Source organism: Vidua macroura, chromosome 3, assembly GCF_024509145.1.
Source record: "Vidua macroura isolate BioBank_ID:100142 chromosome 3, ASM2450914v1, whole genome shotgun sequence".
Taxonomy (NCBI): Eukaryota; Metazoa; Chordata; class Aves; order Passeriformes; family Viduidae; genus Vidua; species Vidua macroura.
The window spans coordinates 50,564,684-50,580,773 of NC_071573.1; the positions used below are offsets into that span (position 1 = coordinate 50,564,684).

Below are 16,090 nucleotides of genomic sequence, written 5' to 3' on the forward strand. Positions count from 1 at the left end.
TAAATAGCAAACAACAGCAGACTCAGTAGATCAAGGACAAATTACAGATTTTATCAGGTTAAAATGTCTTATTTACATAAAGATTTTACTGACTCAAATTCATGACTCTTGAAAATTCTGGTTGTGTAGGAGAAAGTAGTGGAAATGTTGACATTTATATGACCAAAAATTAAGTTTTTTAAAATTTAAAAAATATTGTCAAAAATTTCCTCCATGTAGAAAAAGAGGAATTTTTATACAGCTAGATAAGTATTCTACAATTTATCTTCAAGAATCAGGAATATGCCTTAAAAAGTAATAAAGAAACAAAACACACATTTATGTACAAATAAAAACATTATACGGATATAATATTTTGATCTACTACTGATAATAAGGAGAACCACTATCATATGGATAGCCAGTATCTTATTATAAGAAAGTAGAGAAAAATCAACATAAGTTAGTTACTTGGACTACAAGTCCTGTACTTGTTGTGGCTATGAAGAAAAGCCAAACAGCATCCCAAGACATATCCAGAGAGGTATCTTCTGGAAAATATAGCCTGTGGAAGCCATCATCTGGAAAATTTGGCGCAGTTTTACTCCCTTATTTTTTAGGTGCATTTGTTCAAGTGAAATACAGATGTAAAGGAGGCCTGCAGTGGCAATCAAGGACATGGAGAGATTGTTAAGACAAAATGAGAAAAAAAGACTTGGTCTGTATACCCTAGCAAAGTGAAGACTGAGAAGAAATAACAGGTTTTCTCTATAAATGCATGGGTGGGCCAAAAAGAGAATACCTATTAAACTTGTCATAAAAAGCTTAGGCAGGAGATTAGAATAGAATTTCTAACCACCAGAGGTACAAGACTTTAAAAGAGGATCCCAGTAGGAGTGGTGTAGGTAGGCATTGTAACCACTGTTTGATTCCTCCATGAAAAGGACGACATGACATGCAACACAGTAAGAGATTGATATGCTGTCAGATATGTAAAACTAGCTGTATAATTCCACCTAAATTTCAGTTATAAAAATTACTTTTTAGTGAGAGATGAATATTATTTGTTTGAGTAATGGAGGAAAATTCCAGAATGTTCATGGTTTTAAGGGGGAAAAAATTGAGAGGAACTTCATACCATTTTCTAGGTGAATGCTTTCATGGACTACTTGATATTTTCTAGAAAATACGTCTCTGGATACATCTCAGGACTGTGTATTCAATAGCATTTTCATTAGTTTCATAGAAACTAATGGTTTGGGTTTAAAGGGACCTTAAAGATCATTTAATTTTGACCCCCCTGCCACAGGTAGGATCACTTTCCACTAGTTCAGGTTGATCAAGGCCTCATGCAGCCTGGCCTTGAACACTTCAAAGGATGGGACACTCACAAGGTCTCTGCACAATCTTTTGTGGTGTCTCACCACCATTACAATGAGGAACTTCTTCATAATATTTAACTTAAATCTCTCCTCTTTTAATTTAAAACCGTCTCCTTTGGTCCTATCCCCTTGTAGGAAGTCCCTCTCCAGATCTCTTGTAGGCCCCCCTGAGGTACTGAAAGGCTGCTGTAAGATATCCCCAGGCTCTTCCCTTCTCCAAAGTGAACAACCTGAGCTCTCTCAGTCTGCCTCCATAGGAGAGGTGCTCCAGCCCTCTGATTACCTCTGTGGCCTCCTCTGGACGTGTTCCAACAGGTCCTCATCTTTCTAGTGCTGCGGGCCCCAGAGCTGGACACAGTACTCAGGGTGTGGTCTCACCAGAGCAGAGCAGGGGGGCAGAATCCCTTCCCTCACCCTGCTGGCCACACTGCTTTGCATGCAGCCCAAGACGTGGCTGTCCTTCTGGGTTGCAAGACCACACTGCCTGCTCAAGCCCAGCTTACTGTCCTCCAGAAGCCCCAAGTCTTTCTCTGCAGGGCTGTTCTCAGTGAATTCTTCTCCCAGTCTGTGCTTATGTCTGGATTTGTCCCAGATCAGGTGCATAACCTTGCACTTGCAGAACTCTTCAAAGTTCTCATGTGTGAAGTTAGAAGTTCTCATACCCACTTCTCAAGTGTGTCCAGCTTTCTCATGCCTTCTTCACAGTAACAAATAATACAAAAAAATAGTTTCCAATTAGCTAACCTGGGTTGGGATTTCTTCATTCTTTTTTTTTTTTTTTTTTTTTATTACCCAATGCAGTTTGTTGCTTTTTTATGCTTTCCATGAGAAAGACATTATGATGCAATGAACTGTCTGAAGATTATGATTATTATAATATGTGGAGAATATTTCAGAATTTCACATTATTGGTTCCATTCATATAACTCAAAATTGTCATATTTAGAATTTTTCTGGAATTGAATACAAAATAACAATAAATTAGTTCAATGCCAATGTTTTTTTGTAGTGTTTGAGAGTGGTTGTATCCATCCTTGTGCATGGATGTTAGATAATTGGCTGGCATTCAGTCCAGTCAGCCTGAGGTAATCTTGGTGAGCTGTAGGAAGTAATTGTGTATATGTAGTAACTCTATCTCTTCTTATTATTCAATGTTTCTGTTTTTCATAACTTATGTTTACCAAATATTCTAGTGTTGAGTCCTGGGTGCTGTAAAATTATCACATTCCAGTATTTCTGGGGAAAGCTATTCTCATCTTTGGCTTACAAATGGCTTTGGTCTGCTTTGAACACAGACAGGACTTCTTCCATTTTGAGATAGATTGTTTGCACATATTATGAGCCTTGGAATTTAAATCAATCCAGAACCCGTAGCTGGTACAGAACGTCACACCTGACACTTAACCACTGCATTTTGGCAGCATAGAGGCCAAAATTAATTCTCACAAATGACTATGTGAGTTTCCAGATGCAGTTGAAGGTATGGATTATTTTGCAAGAATGAATTGGAACGTACACATTTCAGTTTTATGCTCTCTATCATCCTGCCGCAGCTCTGCCCAGTGGAAGCATTTGAGCTGGATCAAGAAAATAGAAAAAAAGAGTAAGTGAAAAAAGAAAGAGAAAGTTTCTTTCAGGAACTTTCAGCTTTGAATTTAGTGTTTTCTGTCTCTTTTTTTTTATCCTATAGTATCAAAATTTATTTTTCTAGTGTGTACATGAGAACATTAACCTCTTTACCCAGACTGTGAAAAAAACAAAACATAAGAAACTGACATTTATAAAAAATGAAAATGTTGTTGGATTTTATTTTTATTGCAGAGTTGTTTTGTTGCTATGAGAGTATAGAAGCAACATTTCAACACCAGGTTAAAGATTGGTATACATACTCAGCTTTTACATATCAGCTATTACAACAGAAAAATATGTGTCTTCTTGCATTGTAGTAGGTAATGTGTGACTGAATCCCTGGAGACCCAAACTATCACTTCTGTTTTCCAGAATACAAGATTTCAGTCATAACTTATTTTCCCCAAGATCCCCACCACTGGTACTAAAAACACCTATTTATTACACTCAGGATATGAACGATATGTATAAAAATCTAATGTCAAGGTTTCTTCTGTTTGTTTTTAATTCCAAAGAAAGGCTCTTATTCTTTCTTGTGTGGGGATTTTGAGGAAGATGACAAATAAATTACAAAGCTTGAGAAAATTACTTCCAGACAACACTAGAAAAGAACAAAAAGCCACTGAAACCATTTGACTCAGCCTTGGTTTCTTCCAATGTTTAAAAAAAAAATCCATCTGGTCTCAGAAACAGCAGATTAGCTTTAGAATGAACTGAGATTGTGATGAATAAAATACAGGTTAAATAAAAAAACTTTGCTTGTGTTCAGATGGGAGAAAAATATAGACACCTAATCGCAATCTTCCAATACCTGAAGGGAGCCTACAAGAAAGCTGGAGAGGGACTTTTTACTGTCCCTCTGTCATGTGGTGACAGGACAAGAGAGAATGTCTCCAAACTGAAAGATGGTAAGTATAGATTAGATGTTAGGCAGAAGTTCTTTACTTTGAGGGGAGTGAGGCACTGGAAGAGATTGCCCAGAGAATGCCCCATTCCTGGAAGTGTTCAAGGCCAGCTAGTGAAAGGTTATCCCAGGCTGTGGCTGGGGAGTTAGAATTAGATGATCTTTAAGGTCTCTTCCAACACAGGCTGTTGTATGGAACTATGGTTTTAATCAAATGTTGATTTTTCTGGTGTTTTTAAAAGTGTTTATAGTCAGTTCTTATAGGAAAAAAATATATAGAGAAGAATCCAACATTGTGGTACAGTTTTCTGTATGTGGAGAGCTCTGTTAATCTCTCTCACAACTGTCTCTTCATATGTTTTGTGTTGGCAGCTCTGTATTGCAAAACTTACAAATTGTATCAGAGCATCATCAGATCACAAAACGAAAGTAACAAAACAACTAATAGGGGAAGGGTTGCACATCTCCTTGCTGTATTAATGTGCCTGGGCTTCCCCCTGTTATGACCTAAAATTCTAAATGCATCTAGTTAACAGGTTGCCAACAGTGTCTAGCAGATGGCTGTCAGAATATGCCAGAGATGCTTCAGAACTGCATAGCATAATGGTAACAGGTAGGTCTGGTTGGGAGAGTAGTCTTGGGAGAGAGTGAGAGTCTCATACTCTGTGTATGAGACCTGACATCCTGCTTTCAGGTGAGAGACTTCTTCATGAGAGGGTGATCATATCAAGAAAGATATTAGTATGTTCAATTTTTCAGTGATAGCCTCTTCAGAGAAATTGTATCTAGTACAAAAACATTGATATGTTTTAACTAACCATGCTGAACATAGTACAAAATTTGTATGTTTGGGAAAGTGCCCACACTGCCCAATCCACAACAGAGCTTCCAGCAGAAAGGTGCCACTCTTAGAAGCTGAATACACAATGAAGTGAAAGGACTTGCCCAAGCAGCTGGTCAGGGATACCACTGGGAATACCACTGCCTAATGCTACTCTCCAGTGCAACTGAATATGGGACCAGCAGTTTTCTAAAACCTGTTCTTGCTAATAAATGAAATTGTGAGAAGCTGTCTTACTCTAAACACGTCCCAGTTTATGAAAACATCAATTTGTCTGGGGGAGATTTGATTGTGATTTTCAAGCATAAAATTCAAGTTCTTGCCATTTTTAAAATAAATGAATTTTCAAATTAAAAATGTATGTTGTCTCCTTACTAAGCTACAAAGGCAAATGAAAAATGGAAGATTTTCCTTTTAGCCAATTCTTCTTAGACCAGAAATAAGCCCCAAAGAGAAACAGCAGGCTTGGCTCTTTCAAAAGCAAGGGCCTGAGGCAAAGTCAGAGCCTGGTAGTGCTGCTTTCATCTGGCTCTGCTCAGGCAAACAGATGCAGTTCTCAGCTGAGGAATGCAAGGTCCTTGCCACTGGGTCAAGTCCTCGGAGGGGAGCGTGGGCAGTGCCCTTTCACTCCACTTTAACAATGCAGTGGAAAAAAAGACATCCACCCAGGGACTTGCACGCACGTGCCCATCACACATGTGCACTAAAGTATGAGTATGCACACTTTCTTCTCAGTATTTGCCAAGCTACCCAACCTGCTTCACTTTCCTCTTGGGTTATTTTATGTAATCCAGCTAAGGCAGACTTCTCTGAGCCAGAAAGGAAGTATCAATAATAAGAGTTTCTGTCTCACTGGAACAACACCTGACAGCTTTGTATGAATTGCCTGTGCTGCTGGGTAGCCACTCCTACTTCACAAGCACATTCTTCTGGCATTTCTATTGTTATGAATTTTTAACCATCCTTCATCACCATCTGAAGTGAACTGACATTAGTTGTGGCAGAAAAAATTACAAGGCAAAAAAACCACAGTTCAAGTAAACCTATTTGAACCTTCAAAACTATTTCATGAATTATCAAAACACAAATTAAAAAACCCCACATTTTTCAGGAGAGGTCCAGATTAGATATTTGAAAAAGAAAATCACCAAAGGGGTAGTTAGGCATTGGAATTAGTTATCCGGGGAGATATTGTCTCTGTAAGTATTCAAGAGGTGCCTGGATGTGGTTTTTGGGGATATGGTTTAAGGGAGATTATGGCGGTTCTGGGTTGATGGTTGGACTAGATTTGAAGGCCTCTTCCAGCTTTGATGTTTGTGTGATTCTGTGATATGTAAGAAAGTGTTTTACAGTTTACTGTGTGATCACAGAGATACACATCCTATAAATCACTGAAGCTGCAATGGGGATATGACAAGGGCAGTGCCAAATGACACTGGGGTGCTTTTAATCATGATTCTCATCTAAGCCTGTGGTTATTTTTGAACTGTGTGATTTACCCTGAAAGAATCCTTAAATCAGGTTATTTCTGTGGAGTGATCTACTGCAGTAGGGCACTTAGAAACTTGGGCCTACATTTTGTTGGAAAGTCTCATTGCTTTCTGGCCAAGAATTCTTAGGGGAAAACCCTGAAGTTGCAGATGAAGACTCTGCATCTGGCTATCAGTGGTAATAAATCAGCAAATGCAAGGTCAGAAATGAGGTATTTGGATTGAGTGAGTTTGACAGCTGATTCTGTGAAATCTTGTTTCCCAAAACAAATATGCACACTTATTTCCTTAGGCAGAAGATTTGTATCCTCTCAGCCCCATCTCCTTTATTTCACCAGCTGTTTTCCCTGCTTGTGTGGTCCTAGCATACTATATTGTTCGTTTTTTTGATCCTCCCTAAAGCACAAAAATTTCTCTTTCTTTTGGTTTCATTTTCATTCAGGACTTTATTAACCCTCCTCGAAAGCGGCAGAGTACAAAACTGATGTGTGACTGCTTTGTATAGTCATTCCATTCAGAGGCTGCAGCAGACCAGCTGTACTAGAATACAAATACTCATTCCTGTCACAGCTCACTAGAGCTGGAAGCAAGCTGTTGGTCATGCTTTCCTTTGCCTTCCCTTTGCCACTCAGTGTATGGTTTGGTATCAGCACAGCAGCCGTTTTGAATAAAGGAGGGATGGAGTCAAGATCACCAACATTCTCAAAAGGATTTTGTTGTGGACTTGCAAGATCTTCTAGTACTTGATATTAACTCTTGCTTCTGAAGCCCTTACTTTCTTGTCCACTGTTTTTCATTAGTTCTTACTGATTCCAAGTGAATGGGTAATAATACCTAAATAGCCGCATTAAGTCAAGGACAGAGTGTATACCATTCAAAAAAAATATATATATAAAAGAGTCATTAATTTTGTTAAGATGATGGGTATTTAGTAGTAGTAGTGGGTATTTAGGTTTTGCTTATCAAAATCACTTAATCACTGGCTTATCTCACAAGACATGAGAGCAAAAAACAAAGCTGGTTTTTGTGTGATCACATTATAGCAGCCAGCACAGAAAATACTGCCTTCTGATAAAATGCAGCCCATAGATATTCTTTCACTTCTGACCTGCATTTGACACATTTTTTAAACCAGACAGTTCCACTAAGTTGTCTCATTTGACTTCCTGCATAAGACATACTATTTCATTCTCTAACTCCATTAACAAGATGGTTCCATGATAAAGCATATGTTCTTAAAGACACACTCAGATATAATTTGAAGACATCAAGAGAGCAATTCAGGTACTTTCTGTTGTATGTTGCTGCAAAATGATTCAGTAAAATTAAATATTTATTCTTTGCAATACCTATGAAATTCTGGCCTGGGTTCAAACTTCATTATGACAGGTTCCACGTGCATGTAGTACAAAAAGAATGAATGGATTGCCAAACAGTGCAATTATTCAAAGAAGAAGTGCTAATCCCTGTCTTTTGTCTAGACTCCTATCCAAATCGACTCTGAATTCTCTTTCAGGCTGTCTTGCTGGGCTTATTTATTTCTGTTGATTTAGCCCCCAAATTCAAGTTTTAGTAATTAATTATTTTGTTGCCAAATTGCACAGTGTTATAACATGTTCTGTCCAGAGTTACAGATTACATTTTGTGTAAACCAAACTGTAATATGGAAATAATTTTCTGTAGCTGTACCTACCCAGCTGGGTCTGTGGAACCTGATATTTGAAAGAATTCAGTAGAATAGATATAGATGATTGTGTTTCTGGTAAATAAAAGCTAATGAATTGAGTGTATAGTTCAACCGGACAGTGCCAATCACCACACTTAAAACACTTCCAAGATGCTTGGGATAGAATGTGCTTGTGTTTGGATGGGGTATAAGTGGAAAAAAAGAGGAAATCAAACAAAGTAGTAATGTGTATTACCTTTGTTTACTTTTCAACACCCATACATTGTACACTACAAGTATTTTTGCCTCTTCTTCACAAGTCACTGTATTTTGAATATATAGTCAATCACAACTCCCTCATCTGCTGTTCATATATCTCAAGTCTGAGTTCATTGCTTCATTGTATGTGAGTTATTTCATGACTGTTACAATTTTTGCAAAGGGAGATAAGACTACAGTGAAAAGAGCAGTTTGTAGGAATGGCAATTTGTACAAATTTCTTAAGAAATTTAAGAAATACTGTGAAGGTTTTCTTAGACAAAAAAAAAGTATATATAGTGAATGGCAATTGCAATGAAAAACTTAAAAAAGAGCAATTTTGATCTTTTATCTGGAACTTGGAGGTCTTCCAGCTTTGCCTTTCAGCATTTGTCATACTAAGTATTGGCCCCAAATGATTGAACAAACCTGTTTCAAGACCTCTTTTTAATTTTGAAAAACATGGATTTTGAAACCTCTGAATGTTTGCTTCAAAAATGAAATCAAGTTTCTGTGTGGTTTATTGTGAAAGAAAATTTTTACCAAATGCCTCCTATGTTTCTCATTCAGTTACTTAATTTGTGGCTTTTGATCTGTGCCACGGGCTGCCCTCAAACTTCTTTGCTTTGAGTATTTAAAAGGAGAATGGATTTAGTTTTGTTGTAATGCCTGCTGAGTGAGAAGTCTTTACTGATGGAAAACTGAACTAGCAAAGTTTTAAATCCTATTGGAGCAAGAATATAGCAACAACACTTACATACAGAAATAACTTTTTAAAATACATGTATCATTTTTAGTACAGACTAGCACTTAAAAGTCTAACTTGTGCTAACAGTTAGTCTTAGATGGACACATTTTGGATGTTGAATTGGAAACATTCCATAAGCCTCCTCAACTGAAACATGTAAAGGAAGGCAATTCTCTGTTGGGTGTTTTCTACATGTTTTTTCATGCTATGATGTGTTTTTATTTTGCAGGTGATTAAGTCAGACCCTGTTTTGCTTTAGATATGCCTGGAAGGTGCTGTTTTTTCTGCACATGCCTGTGTCCCTTGCATCATCTAAGCCACTCAGCTGAATCAGAGCACTTAGACAGTGGAGAGAAACATTTTTGACAAAACAAAACTCTTTCTATATTATGTCTTTTTGCCAAAACAAAATGCTTTTCATATTATTTCATTCACAGGTTTTGGGGTGGAATTCTTTTGTTTTGTTCTGTTTCCTACTATTTTTTCCAGCTCTGTAAAACAAAATGAAGGTTGCACTCAGCTCTTACCCCACAGTAACTTTTGTGCCCTTTTTGCTTATGGTAACCTGAAATATGCATTAATGTTAATTAATATTTTACCTCTGGATTTCTATTATGACCTTGCCAGTTTCTGCAGCTAGTTTCATCTTTCATCATCACCACCTTTTAGAAAGATGACATGAGACATGAGAAGACATAGACACAAGTTTAGGTTTTGAACAGTAGTTACTGTTCTTTTAATTCCTAGGTACAAACAGTGTGGTCTGGACATGCATAAGAATTTCTTGGCTGGACACAGTTTTCTTTTTAATCTGGATAGTCAATAGACTTTCAAACTGTCAAGAGGCTTTGGCACGCCAGTTGACTAATAATCCATCTTTATTGTCAGTTCTGGAGAAGACTGATGACCTCAGCTCTGAGAATGTCAGGTCTTCTAAACTGACTTAGAAAAATACTCTTGCACCTTCATTCTCCGTCTATTTTCCAGGTAGGTAAGTGGACACTTCCCTTCAACCACAGGAGCACCTGCAGAAGAAACTTGGACAGAGCTCTGAAGAAAAATGCAGAGGAACCACAGTCACTGAAAGTAAGTTTTCTTTCTCCTTCAATACTCATCCATATGCATTAACACTGTGGGTGATCCCATGCACTTCAGATACTTGCTAATTATCTAAAGGTAAAACTCGTGTTATAGCTTCTTCTGAAAGACAGGGTGGGGGTACAGGAGTCAAAACACTCATTATTGTGGAGATCCAGAAACTGTATTCCTACACAATAACAATGCCAGCGAAGATATGAGAAAGGGAGGATAAGGTTCTGTTCTGAATAAAGAGAGAAAATTACTCACAAAAGAATTTGATGAACTCTAGCAGTGTGGGAACTTCTCAGGTCTTCAAAGTAGTTCTAATCCATACTAAGAGCAGCAGCAAGGATGGGCATGAAGTGATATGAGCTGAAGCTCTTCCTTGAGTAAGAATGTTTTACATAATCCCTCAAGGCTCGTTGTGTAATACTGCTAGGTACAATCTATAATTGTTTCTTTTTTTGTTTCCTTCACTTCTGCAAGTTTCCAGTCTTGAAACCAAGAACTTTAGCTTTTGCTTTCCTTGATTAAACTTTAGTTTTTGCTTCTAATCTTTGTGGTGAAAAGCCTGACTCTGGACAAAAAGTCAAAGAAAACCAGCTGTCTAGAGAGTAACTAATCCAGTAAAATTGTTTGTGCAGGGAACAGCCTTCTTCCTGTGATAATCTGAAATATGACTTCAGCAGGGTATAAGGACAAATTTGAAAATGCAATGAGCAAGTATTCAGGTTTAGTGGCAGAAAGACGATGTTTAGCTGCAGATACATCTCAGATCATCAATGTACTAATATTTAAAATTAAAGTAGCATGTTGTTGAAAATTTCACCCTGAATCTTCATGAATTTTTGAAAACAACCTATTAAATCTCATGGCTTGGAAAACAGAAGAAAACTTTGGAATTAGGCAATGTTAATGAGTTATCAGAAATATTATGTAATCAATCTTATGAAAAATGCCCTGGTAACAAGCTCTGGTCTTGTTTTTCAATTGTTGAATAATATTTTTTTTTCACAGGTCCAGTACTATCTCATTACCACTATTACTAAAATCATCTGCCATCAGGAATGGAAAATAGGTGAATAATTTTTCTTTGGTCCTATGGTCTTTCAGGACAGAACTTAGTACATAGCTGAGAGTGCATTACTACTCTGATTAGGATTTGCTACTATATTCTTATTATGATGAAAGACTATGCTAGACTGAGGCCACAGGTGATCTGATTCCAATGACCACCAAATTAAAGGCCAGCTTGAAGAGCAGGAATCAAATTTCTTTCCTTATAGTTTACTTCAGAAATCTATGAAAGTGTTGTGCATGTTTGTTAACATCTGTTGCACAGGATTTTTAATCTGCTTGATAATGTAGATCAAATGTCCTACTTTGTTCCCTTGCTTGACACAAATTAATTTAAATTCATCAAATCATACTGAAAATCCTGAATTTAGTAGTCTTGTCTATGGTCTGATTGAAACAAAAATAATTGAGTAGTTTGTGAAAGTTAGAGCTAACAAAAAACAATCAACCTTTTATAATTTCACCTTTTTGTCCTAAGAAATAAATGTTTGGCATTTTTTAAGTTTAGGCAGAATAGTATGCTTGTAAATTGAATTTCTCGATCATGCACAGATAATAAATATTGGGCAGCTGAGAAATTCTGGTGGAAAATATTTGATTTTCAAGAACTATATCCAAGATCCATTCAAAATTTCTATTTGTGACACTGAATATGGTTTTGAGCTCTGTACAGATGAGCATGTTGTAAGAATTTCAGATTTCAGGTCTTTTGATGGTAGCCAGTTGTCCACAGAGTCTATGATACCTGTTTGATGCAGCTGCCTGTTGAACTGCTCAGCATCATCATTTCCTATTCCTCTAAACATAATCCTAAAAGCAGCGTAATAACAAATGTGTTAGCAGAGCCCTGTGGATATCTATGTCCGGATATTCCAGCCTGGGATTACTCGGTACTTATGCCTCTCTCCTGTCTCAACACTTAATTTGCTAAAATCTAGAAACAGAACCACTCTGCTGTCTTCCTGTCATACTTTTTTTTAATGTAAGCTACAAAATCTCCAAATTCTAATATTACTTGTGCCATTAGCACAAAAGCAAACACGGTTGGAGAATATGGCTCAGAAAGCAGGGAACATCAGGACACTGGATAAAGGAAGCATGAAAAAATCATCAACCCAAACAAATGTTTCTTGCAGGATGAGAATCCTCTCTCCAAATTCTACCAAAATCAGCAGCTGCCACTGACTTTGTGGGTTGAAATAGAGACTGAAGCCTTCTCTCCATTCCTAGGAATTGTTCTCTGGTCTGTTTCCTCCAGAGCTCAGCTTTGAATCTGTAGGGAATGCCATAGGCGAGTAGCTGTGTCCTCTCAGGAATATCCCAGTCTGTAATCATGCTGCTCACCATTTCTCCTGTTGTCTTTTCCATCTGCATTTAAAAAGTTCCGTAGAGCTGAGGTTGCTCTTGAGAAAACAAGCAATTCCTCCCTTCTTTCTCCTTTCCAGAAGCTTCAGTTTTACTTAGAGTACAGCAGCCAGAGTGAGGTAAACAGAGTCTTCTTCTTGGTTACTGCCAATGCAACCTCAGTTAGATAAAATAAGATAAAATAATATAAAATATAACTCTAGATTCATTCAATAAGCTGGAAACAATCTATCATTTGTAGACACAGAATTAAAGGAGCAAAGAGTTCAAAAGTTAGGCAATTTTTAGCAACAACTTGGATTTCAGGAGACCTTATTGCACTATATAGAAATTGAGCTTTGTCCACTATTATTTAACTAGTTCTAGAAAATACTGGTTTGTGCCTTTCAGCATATAGGACACCTATTCTCATTTCTAAATATATTTTTCTTTGGTTTCACAATGGATAGCACTTATTATTAAATAAAAGCCATTCAGTTTAGGTTTTTTACAACACCTTTGGTCCTCAACAAGGTGTTATTAGTTCTATGAGCTTATTTTACACAGGTTGTGGCCAACAGGTTGTTTTCTGTTGTGATCAATTCCTTTAACACATAACTAGCTGTATGCATCTGAACAATTTCTAATTATTTTAAATCACCCGAGGATTATAAATCCCAAGGATTTCCTATTCCTACCACTGGACAAATAACATACTAGGGAAATTGTTCTTCTGGTGTTTGTCTGTGATGCTATCTGCTAGTCTGTAAATTCTTTGAATCAGATTTTGTTATTTTGAATGTGCTTCTACAGTATCTGGCTCCTGCCTTCATTATGGTATTTAAATACCAAGAATTAATATAGTGGAAGTGTCTTATTCTGCAAATGCACAACTTGATAGAAGGACTCTGATTTATTTTGTTTGCAAATCTGGATTTTAGGATGAAGAAAGTAGTGTCAGTTTTTTTCAAACATAGGAAACAGGAAAGTGTGGAAATATGTTGTTACTAATTTTAACTTTAGTAGCTAATTTTGAGAAAATTTGTGTTTCCTATAGTTAGATAGAATCTTGTGTACCTCTATAAAGAATTGAATAAATTGAACTGATCCTATTTATTTCTATTGTGACTATATTAATATGACAGCTAGTACATTCTAGTATAAAATAAGTACTCACAAAAGCTTTTATACCAGCAGTTTTGTAGTCCCACAATGCCAGTAATTTCTGGAACTAAATGCAAAACTAATTTCTCTGAATTAACTTCTTCTCAGTAAATATTTCAGCAAAGGTCTCAATTTAACTACAAAACTGATTGGCGGTCAAAGTGAGAACTTTTAATATACGTTTCTGTTTGAAGTGTCAAACAAATTAGAAAAATCTGTTTCAATGTCATTGTCTTACTACTTTGTGTTGAAACTATTAAAAAATAGAAGTTATCACTATGCTAGGGATTTTTAAATCTATTTATTAGGAAATTAGTGTATATCATCTAAAAAACCCTACAACTCCTTTCAGCCAAAAGGGAGAAGTGTAACCTTCTAAATACACTGTCAAAATGGGCAGCTGAAATGAAAAAAGCAAGACAAAACTGAACTAGAGCGAGAGCAAATGCTTTAGAAGAAAAATGGTTTCCTCGAAAATCCTTGGATATCAAATGCACCTGCACATTGAGGATAGGCAAGAAAACAGTTCAGCTTGTCAACATTGGGTTCAACTATTCTGTCCCAGTCAGCCCTACCTCAGTTTAATTGCTGGGTGAGGAAGGAGGGATCTTCACAGCTCAGAATCCTCACTGGAGAAATGGCTGCTGCCTCTCGGCTCTTGGCTGGCCACATGAATGGGACTGGAGCTGTGTACAACCTTCAGGCACTGTTTTCTGTGGGCTTGGCTGAGAGTAAATAAATTCTTGTCTTCAGAATCTTTTGACTTCTTCAGTGCTACTGATTACCCAAGTGAGAGCAATAAATAAATAAAAAATTTAAAAATTCTCTTACCAGTGTCTCAAATATTTCTTCATTTATTCTCCTGTGTAAGTTTTTATCTGTTTCTTTGTTTTTTGTTTGATTTTGGGTTTGGGTTTTTTGTCATTGTTGTTTTGGGGGTTTTTTTTGTGGAAAAAACCAGCCATCTCAAATATATCCAATATATATTACTGCAGAAATCTGTACACTTGCAGCGCTGAAACCTGCAACTCCTTGTTATATAAATGTACTAAACATTGCTTTCCAACACCAGTTCCTTGTCTCCTTAGCAACACAGGCTGCAAAGAGCTCACCAGCCTGGTGTTCTGCTGCATGTATGAGCTTCTAAGTCAACTGGAAGAGTTTTGGTTTAGGATTCAGAATCTTCCTTTGACCAGTTCAAGCTACAGGTGAGGGAGACTCTTCTTTTGCATATGGTCTCATGAAAGCTATAATTGTAGTGTTTATCATTGGAGTATATAAGCAATGAACCAAGAGGATCTTCTGAGAAAAGAAAATTTTCACAGCAGAAGACTGAACAATTTATTCTGTTCCCCCCCACCATGACCATAGAGCAAAATATTTTAATATTGAAACTAAATTTTTTAATATAGCTCCCCTTAATAACTTACAAGGATGCAAAAATGTATGCAAGATCAATATTATGTCTTTCCCAAAGCTTCTAGAAACTAATTTTTTTTTTTCTATTATAAGGCAAAAATGTGAGAAATCTTACTACAGACACACTTGTCTGTGTCACTGTTGTAAGATGCTGTTATAAGACTAACAGTTAATATTATTGTGCCTGGCTTTAGCCAGTGAAGATTTGAATTGGTTCTGGAAATTAAAATCTCCTTTTAAATCATTCCTCCCCTGGTGCCTTCTTGTTAGCCTGAGGCTTTGTTCATTTTCATGCTAGTTCTGTACACACACAAAGTAACAGTAACTTTGTTTAGAGTTAAGACTGAATTTCATTTCAGCAGTTGTCACTGGACTCCACTGCATTCCATGATGTCAAAAAATTGATGATGAAATCACTGATGAAGGCAACATCACATGCACTTACTTTCAAATACTATATTAGGCAAAACATTCATGGTCTTCTTGATTTTTTTTACCCTGTGTTGAGAACCAAGAGAGGAAGCCCATCAGTCCTGTAGGTCAGGTGGCTTTGAGCTGCACACACCAGGATCCTGTCTTTGCCTCCAAAATAGACTGGTGGGAGAAATTATACAAGCATGAGGCCATTTTGTACTTCTACAGAAATTACTTTTTCCAAAGTATTTAAATGCACAATGAATAATCTCTCTATTAAAGTGAGGCCTGCTACATGAAGATGGGCAAAGGTTCAGCTGAAGAGAAAGAAAAATATGCTCTTGTACCAGGAGATGTTCCTGCCTGGACCAGTGGGGAACAGCTTGGTGGCTCATTTGCTGGAAAGCCTTGGGACCTGGAAGAACGGGTAAGCATCTGTCAAACAGGTCATGAATTTCCCTCAGCAACACAAGTAGGGATTGTTTTAGTTTTCCTTCAGGGGTTTCAATTATAGGGAAAAGACTTAAAGGTCTGTGAATGGAGCCTTCAAGTGGAGAAGTTACACTGCCCAACTGTGCTGGTGATGCCAGGTTACACATCCCCCTAGCTGAGGTCTGGGAGCCTGTTGTGTTTGTATTCTCTGCACCCTGATTTTTCAGCAGCAGAACATGGCTGGGTCTAACACGGCTTTTTTA

At 37.2% G+C, this 16,090-nt stretch overlaps 1 long non-coding RNA gene across 3 annotated transcripts in view; it reads left to right on the forward strand.

Moving 5' to 3' along the window:
• Positions 1-14,392, forward strand: part of LOC128805315 (uncharacterized) — a 48,039-nt gene extending 33,647 nt beyond the window's left edge. Inside the window, exons 3-5 of one of the 3 annotated variants that reach the window (XR_008436378.1) lie at positions 9,885-9,983; positions 10,995-11,055; positions 13,915-14,392. This is a non-coding gene — a long non-coding RNA (uncharacterized LOC128805315). Of the gene's footprint in view, positions 1-9,884; positions 9,984-10,994; positions 11,056-12,190; positions 12,267-13,914 lie in introns of those variants that run through there. The other 2 variants (XR_008436379.1, XR_008436377.1) reach the window with 2 other exon arrangements.
• Positions 14,393-16,090: the final 1,698 nt, after the last annotated feature.